This window comes from Chaetura pelagica, unplaced genomic scaffold (genome assembly GCF_000747805.2).
Source record: "Chaetura pelagica isolate M959 unplaced genomic scaffold, ChaPel_1.0 scaffold531, whole genome shotgun sequence".
Lineage (NCBI taxonomy): Eukaryota > Metazoa > Chordata > Aves > Apodiformes > Apodidae > Chaetura > Chaetura pelagica.
In genome coordinates, this window is record NW_009952362.1 from 2,192,180 (window position 1) to 2,201,060 (window position 8,881).

The window sequence follows — 8,881 nt, forward strand, 5'->3', positions numbered from 1 at the left end:
AGGTTAGATTGAGGATCACTTGTGCTCAAAGATTGAGAATACAAAAGATGATGCAAGTAAACAATTGCTATTTTATTTACTCATTTTACTTTCATGTTAGAAGATAAAGGCAAGAGGAAAACCTGTAGCTGCTCAGTGGTGGGAAAGGGTCAGAGCAAGGCGGTTGTTTCCTTATGAACTTTGCACTGGGGCAGCTGTCAGCCTTCAAAGAGCTGTATTGTGTTCCTTCCCCTGGCATCTTCTGCTGGGCTGGAAGAGGAGTTGTGGGTTGTGGCTGTTATGCTCTAGTTAAAAAATGCAGCAGGTAGGCTGGAGCTGGCTTTCTGTTCTGCAACTCGGTGTGCATGAGGCAAAATAGCCTGATTCCCATCTAGGAGCTCTTAAATGAGGCATCTACAGGATATTTTTATATGAAAAATGCATTATATGGTAGCAAAATGCAATACAATTAAATATTTTGAAGAGTTCAAGAAAGTAAATGTCAATGATTTCTTGACTTTTAAGTGTACAGTATATTCCAGTAATATTGACAAGCCTACCAGGAGTCAGTAATCTTTCTTCTGTTTTACAGGTCAACTATATTACTAGAACAAAGGAGAGCTCTGGAAAAACTCAAGGTACCTAAAGCATTTTACTGTCTGAATTCTTGGCTGTCTTCTTGCTCGTTATTTACTGTAATGACTTTAAGAGGGAGGAGTGTCCTTTTTCAGACACTTTCTGAGTATTGTGTCTTACAAGTGTTACCATGGTATAGCTAGTATATATATTGTGTTGTATTCTTCATTTTTATAATAAAAGGCAGCAAACATTCCTGCAGTGCAATCTTTTAGGGATTTTAGTGCCTAATCTCTTATCTGAAGTGTTGTGGGATTTTTTCCCACCATTGTTTTCTACAGCTCCTCAGTCCTTGATTAAACTAATACAGTGTTACAATTTATGTGTTTATTCCTGTTATGCAACTAAAAAGACTATATTAAAATAATATTGTTGCTAACACCTAACTAGGATTCTTTCTGGGGAATTTTTTTGAGTTGGAGAAAGTTCAGTTCCTTTTTGCTTTTTGCTGTGATTATTTTCTGTTAAATGCTACCCATATCTTGCAACTGCAAGATTATTAGGCAGAAGCAAGGATGGAATCAAAACATCATTTTATCAAAGTGTGAAGACAAAGGCTTTTCTTAATAAAAAATAACGGCATACTACTGTGCACCTCAAATTGAACAGTGCTGAGCTACCTCCTTCCACTAAGAGTGTATGAAATTGTGACTTGTGAGTGATGATGTAGTGATCTGTGGAGCTTTCTGCCCCCTTAAAAAGTTACTGCTAATCTTGCATGTTTTTAGCTGTGCAGGTTGCTCATGCAACATGTGCAGAAGCAGTTTGCTATAGATAAAGAGTATGGTTTATGTAGAGGTAATTTCTCGGATTTCCTACTTTCATGCAGCCTTGGTGAGTACTGATGTCAAGTATTTATTTAATCCTTTTGATTGAGGGAAAAAATAGTGGATATTTTCTTTTTAATTTGTGTCTTCAAAAGTGTGAAAATCTAAAAGAAAGGGCAGAGTAACTTAAAGTGCTGGTAAAAAAGAAATGAGTCTGTTCTTGACCTGCCAGTGGATAGTTATGCTGATGTTACAGGTGACGCAGAATTTATCAGATTATTTATTTGCACAGAATTGAAAATGCAGGGGAGAAATCCTGTCCCAGAGCAAAATAGCAATATTAGCCATGACACATTAATCAATAATAACTTTTATTTCAATAAACGGAGTAATTTTTTAGTTTTTTGGCTTTGCTTTAAGATAGTTCAGATGATCACTTCCACCTTTTAAACTGAGGTCTTCTGTGATGTTTGGAATGTTTAAAAGGCAAGTCGTTTTTCTGGAAAATTGGGAGACTGCTGTACATAGAGCCCCAGTGTGGCTATGTTCCCTTCGGTGCTCTACTGGCCTCTCCTGCAGGCTCCTGGTAAGATGAGAAGCTGGCAAAAAGCATAAAAAGGAATTCATATGTGGCTGGAAAAAAGATACAAGTCTCAGATTTTTTTATTTATTTTTTTTTATCTGGCGTCTTCAATGCTGAGGGAGAGGTTCCTATCTCTTTGCCCAATTTAGACATGAGATTTTACTGGAGACGTCTTTTTGCCCCTCACTGTGCAAAACCTCTCAGATCCTTTTCCTGACACTTTCTCCCCCATCCGTCCCTCAGAAAAACTTCAAAAGAGATATTTCCCTATTTCAAAAGGAACCAGACGTGGCCTTTCTAACTCACCCTGCACTTGAAGCATTGATAAGTAACATGTGGCTGGCTCTGAACTGCTGACTTTCCCAGCCATTTGAGAAAACACGGTTAATCGTTAAGTTTTAAAAAACGATAGGTTTGTTCTTCCCTCTTTGCAATTACTTTTTTGGGGTGTAATATATCCCAGGAGTTTAGATTATCTTCTGTCTAAAGCAGTCAGAATTCACTACTGTCTTTGTGATTAACACATATTGAAAAGAAAATGTCAAACTTTAAAAACTTTTCCATATGGAAAGGGTTTCTTTATTCATAATCTGTGGCATGCTGTTTAAGCTGTAACTTTTTTTTTTTTTTTTTTAATGCCTTTGGATCATCACTGTTTGGAACATTTACTTCAGGAGTACCCTAGCAGAAAGAAAAATATTATTTTTAAAACTTGTGACTGAGTAAGAGGAGCCTGGAATCAAAATCCACTGTCTTGTGTGATTGTTTAAACCTGCTATGCAGTTTGGCAAAGGTATGAGCTGAGAGGTCTTTTCCATAAAATGGAGCTGAGGCTTCATCTTCAAAGAGTGGGTATGCCTGAGGACAGCCTCTGGTCCTTTTAATAAGAGTAGAGCTCACTTGAAAGACAAGGCTGCAGATGAAGAAGAATGTAACCTGAGGGTTTATGAGCTTATTCAATAACTTCAGTCTGGTGCTCGCATTATACCGGTGGGAGAACAGAGTAGAGCGACTGCCTGTTTGTTTCCTGCTCTAAGGAACAGTCTGAAAGCAAATGGTACAAATATTCACTAAGATGCAAGATAAATCTAAACCTCTATTCAATTTTATGACTCAAATTGATTTTTTTTCTTTAAAAAATATAATAAAAGTCCTAAGCTTTCCCTGAAAGAGAGGCTGGCAGCATCACCCTGAACCATTTAACCTGGCTAAATAAAATTCAGCATTGGCTCATAGCTGTTGAGCAAGCTGTGCTTGGGCTCAGACCTTGAACTGTTAAAACATTCGAGGAACCTGATAGGGCCATTTTCTGAAACTATCTCACAAAACTCTAGGATTCAGCAAGTTTGTAAAGCTGATTTTATTTATAATGGCATTTTTTTATGCCTTTCTCTGATGTGAATCACATTTCTACAACCCAGGTAGCATTACTCATTTTGGTAGAAATTAGACTTTTACAACTTCTTACACACAGTACTGAGTAAGAGGTCAGGATAGGACAGAGTAGGACAATTACCTGTATTTTTGCATATTTATCAATGTGGAGTTGACCAGAATTTTTGTCTCTGCCCTACAGAAAGTGTGTCCCCTGAGTGCACACACACAGTGTGGGGGCATATCTGTTCTACAGGATGACCGTGATGCACTGGTGGAGGTCATGTTTCTAACCAGGCTGCTGTAGTTCTGGTGCTTTTGAGCCCCTGGGCTTTCTGAGCCTAGAAAGAGGCTAGATGTTGTTTGTTGGGACTATTTTAAGCATGCTTTGAGTGCTTCCCCCCTCCCCCCCGAATGCATCTTTGAACATGTCTGTCTCCATTTTCCAACCAGTCCTCATCTTTCTAGTCAGAAAGGACTCCATTTAGGCACACATTTCGAGGCTTGAGCAAGGGAAGCTGTTTAGTGTTTTATTCTGGGTCTACTGCATTTCTTGCAAACACGGACAGATTATATTCTGTCTTCTATCAGTTAGCAGCCCTGACAGGACCATACTTCAGTGCCCTAGAGACCTGATCTTCCTGTTAAACGTCACTTGATTGTCCCTTCTGAGCCCCATGGTCAGGTTGAACTTTCTTATTTTGGCCAGTTTTTTAACTGGGGCCATTTAAGTTGCCCAGGTGAGGGCTCTTCATACTGATAATCCTGATGAAGCAGAGTATGTGATATGAGTGTATTTCTGCTTTAAATGCCTGTTTCCAGTAAATATTTGCAAAAAGAAGTTGAAGTCTGATAACAAAACCAAAATTAAACACACAGGCTCCTGCACATTTCATAAAATCGTGTCATCTGATACCCCGTTCTCTACAGTGAATCAGTCTGAAGCTTTTTTTGTTCCTAGCATGAGAAGCTTCAATGCAGAGCAGTCTGAGTCGTTGACTTAAATCTTCTCACTAATTATTGGTAGCTGCAGACAGTAATATTTATTTACACTGTATCTGCACTGCATTTTCCCCATTTAGACTGAAAAAATATAACTACATTTGTGAATGTGGTTGTATTTTTTCTGGAGTCCTTAATTTGTTGGACTTCTTATCTCTTAAGTGAAGAAACTTACGGGAACTTGATTCCTGTTTGCTTGGCTGGTCTCAGCCCTGTCCTGTACTGGACGTGACAATGGTGCAGTATCTCCTCCACTTCTCCAGCTTTCCCAGCTGGTGGTAGTTCTCAGGCTGAACTGAACTGTGACTGGTTTCATCAAAGCACTGGAGCTCTGCCCAGATACTCGTAAACAAATGAAGTACAATGTGGGACATATATTGTGCAAGCTAAAGTAATCAGAATATAAAAAAGACAAAATGAGATCCTATTCAATGTTTATACAGTTGTTGCCTGAAAAAGCAGTTGCTTCATTTGTTAGCTCCTGTTTCTTTATTATACATATGAAAGGATTGTGTGGTTGTTGATTGTGTTTTGATCTTTAGTATAATTTTTAAAACTGCCTAATTTTCAACATAGATTGCTCTTACAAAGTAGAACCTGGTTCTCTGTATCCTCAGCACTAAGCTGAGCCAAAACCAAAGTTTCTTTGGCATGACCAGTCTAAGTTGGAGCACTTGGACAGCTTCTCAGGATGATGGAAAGCTGTAGGAGAGCTTAGTAGTAAAGGATGAGTAAGCTTTTAAAGCAAAACAAGAAGACACGACCCTAGGATACTTTCAGAATTGCTGCTACTTCTGTGATCCGTAGTATGGAAGGCTTATTTAAATTCATGCAGCATTTTAAAATGTGAATAAGGCACTTGTAAAGATCCTGCTTCCTCAGACATGCTGCTGATCCTTGGGTTTGTGCAGAGTTTCTGGAGGTATTGCTTCTGTTGCAGAGTAAGGAAAAAGGCAATTAAGGCTTTCCCAGGCTTTCTCAGCCAGCATATCTTTAGAGGGCATTATTTTCATAATGTTAAAATCCTGAATTGTTGATCTTGCCCTGCATTTTTATTCCCACAAGTCACTGTAACGTGTTGAAGAGTGTTGGATTGCTCTTTGCCGTTTTCCCTTTCCGATGCCTGTATCCTGGAAGCAGTTTGCTGGCAGCAGATAAGTTTCTGTATCTCATTCCCTGTCAAATTCCTCAGTTCATATGATAAAGCAGTTCCATGCAAGGCAGGAGGAGGAAGACGACAGCATTCATGTGAAGTCTCTGATTGCAGCAGTGGTTGGAGGAGCTTAGTGGGCATTTCCAGAGCGAGTTGTAGGGACTGGATGCCACAGAGCACGGAAAAGCTCTGGAGTTCACCAGACAAAAAACTTGCCCATTTTTCAGTTGACAAAAGCAGGCTGTTACAAGTTAGTGGTACAGATTGTGTTCTCAAATCCTGTTAATTATGTATTAATGAAGAACAGCTCTGGAAGAAGAGTATTCAGTAGCTTGTGACATGGTGATCGGATTTTCAGCTCTTTCTATGTGATGCTGGAATTAAAGCTGAAAATGTGGATTCAAATTGCAGACTGGCATGTTTTAAATCAATAAGCTTATAACAACAAGAGAACAGATCTAGCTTTAAAATTAAATATTGTTTCCAAATGCAAAACCATTCTATTTTGCTAGCATTGTAGCTATTAACAAAATGGGTTTAAATGTCTCACCCTATCTTTACTACATTGTACTTAATTTTTTAAAATAGTTTCACAGCTTAGGAGTCAGTTTATCCTTGAAGACTCATAAATGCTGAATCTTTGTGAGCATAAAAAAATGTAGCTACATGTGTGTCAGCTCATCACTGTGACTTTACAGTGGAGATTGCTGGGTTTTTATCCAACCTAGTCTGGTTTGGTTTTATTCATAAGTCAATGAAGAATAAGTGTTTAAAAATGGAACTTTTTCCAAAGCAGTTTTAGATCTTAAAACTCTCTCACTCAATACCAATTTAATAATTTCAGCAAGAGCCTCTGTTTTTAGGATTTTTTCCTTCTTCACTTACTGAACTGTACTCAGTAATTATGACCTCCTTAGCAAATGTTGATATTTAGAAAGTCAGTTTAATAAACATACAGCTTTTTGTTTCCCCTCTGCTGAATCTGGATTTACTTCTTGACAGTTCTGGTGTAATAATACGAATGTTTTCTCTTCTCCTAATGACCAGTGACTCCTCATGGAAAATAATATGGAACTAGTTTTAAGATTTGGCTTAGTTGTGTACCTTGGCATGTCAGGTTAAAACAATGTCAGTCATTTGCAACTGATTCTCTCTTAATTCTGTTCTTCTGAAGGCCTTCACTGTTAACAAAGACTTTCCAACATTACAGTCTCCTCTGGTTATCAGCATGGAGTGCTAGGAAAATGTGATTTGTCATGTGTCATCTTTAGGCTGAGGAGAGTCTTGGTTGGGGGGGGGATCACTAACATAGTATAAGTGTTAACCAGATTTCTTCATGCTCCATCTGGATTTGGGAGTTGTTTTCAGTGGTGAACAGTTGCTTCTATTGCCTGGCACCTCCACCTCAAGGTAGAGAGAGATATGTAGGGTTTCATGTCAAATAGTTCAGTTTGAAGTTTGTCTATGTAAGTAATTGGAGTAACCTATAATTAGTTACCTTAATTTTAAGTTCTGTTTCTCCATGTTTCTGGATTAACAGTAGTCAACTACACAAATCAGTTACTGATGATTACTGAATCAAATGTATTTATTCTCTGCTAACCATCTTTAATTGTAAGGATAGCAGGAGACCGTTTATAGTTGACATAGAACATAACTTAAAGTGAGTTAATTCTTCTAATAAGCTGAAGCAGTCAAGACCCCAAAATTGCAATTTAACAACAACAAAAGAAAACCCTTTCTTTGCATTCTCTTTGCAGTCTTTGAATATGTATACCTTAAATTAAGAGAAAAATAACTATGAAACACATGCTATTATGAAACGTAACTATAATTCACAAGAGTTTCAGTCTTGCTTATAATACATGGAACAAATTGCCTTTGTGTTTGGAGAACTAACCTGCCAACATATGGGTACAGAAGGAGGTAACTTCATGGATGTTTTCCAAGGAGGACATTGGTCTCTATAGTCTGTAGAAGACAGTGTCTTCAGAAGGCATCAGTGATGCTCAGTATGTTGTCATATGGGGTCTAGGATAGCAAAGCTGGTCTTACCTAGCTCCCAATAAGTAGAAACTTGAATTACAGTTGTGTTTGGTTGAACTGAGAGTTCACCGGTAATATGACCCAGGGAACTGAATGCTGCAATTCCCATGCCAGCCTTTTGCCTTTGGTAGTCATAAAAGCGAGTGCTTGTTCTAAGGAAATTGAAGTCTGCAAGTAGCAAAGTGACTCTTCAGAGATTGAATTAAAAGTTGGATAAAAAAACACCTATCAAAGACTTCTGATTTTTTTTTTTTTCTCTTTTGTTGCTACTTTTTAAGCGAGAAGGTGGTTTTATAGCAGAGTTAAGAAATCTCTTAAATCAAGGAGGCATATTTCAAAACTTTAAATGGTGTCCAAAGAAAATAGAAAGGAAGAAAACACACAAAAAACTCCTCTCACAAATTAAATTTTAAAGTATAATAAGTCTGGCCAAAAGATATTCAGAGAAATAACTTGCTAAAGATGCAAGAGCCTACAATAAATCATTTAAATTGAATAATTTCAAGTACAGCAGAAATTGACATCCTGCCAGACAGACTGGAGAGCTGATAGATGAGTTAGTGTAAAAGAAGTGCTCAGAGAAGATAAGGTGCAGAATGAAAGCAAAAGCATTTGTATCCAAGTAGACTTTCCTGAGATATTTTCATTTTTGCTCCACAGGTGATGTTTTGAGAATTTGTCTCAAATTGGAATGTTTGTAGAAGATACTCTTTTAGAACCTAAAAAAAAATTTAAAAATAAAAAAACTTCCAGGAGTGGGTAACATGTGCCCAACAGATCTTAAGGTAACTGCCTGTGACAAGACTGATCTCGCAACTGTGATCTGTTACTCAGGATCAGAAGCAGGAAAACAGGCAAACACAATTTCCATATATTATAAGCATTTCAGAAGTAGGGCACAACAGACCAGCAGGTCTGTGCAGACAGGTTGGTATGTGTGATTAGAAACAAATAAAAACCACAGAAGAGGTAAATGTGTGCATACATTGTATATCATGTTTTTGAGAAAAGTGCATGTGTACTTTTGGAATAGATGGTCTGTAGCCTAATGGTGGACATGCAGTTAATTTGGTGTCTTTCCTCCCCTTCAGCTTGCAGAACTGAAACGGAAATGAAATGTAATTTAATGGAAAAGTTAAATGCAAGGAAGCAATTATTTTTTCTGTAATCGTGACATCATGAAGAATGTAGTTAATGTCAAACTTTGTGTATGGGTCAAATACATCTTAAGTTTCTTCATTGTAAAAAGTTCATATTGAGGTTGAATGTAAGTTGGTTTTTTTTCCTCAAAAGTTCATCATAGGTTTCTGAATTTTAGGAACTGGGGGGGGGGGGGGGAAG

The 8,881-nt window shown here is 37.8% G+C and overlaps 1 protein-coding gene across 2 annotated transcripts in view; it reads left to right on the top strand.

The window, feature by feature from the left end:
- The first annotated feature begins 569 nt into the window (after positions 1 to 569).
- The window catches only part of ADD3 (adducin 3 (gamma)), a 59,911-nt gene continuing 51,599 nt past the window's right edge, over positions 570 to 8,881 (top strand). For both annotated transcript variants that reach the window (XM_010007904.1, XM_010007906.1), the window contains exon 1: positions 570 to 617. The gene's annotated coding sequence lies outside the window, so the exon portion shown is untranslated. The remainder of the gene's footprint in view (positions 618 to 8,881) is intronic.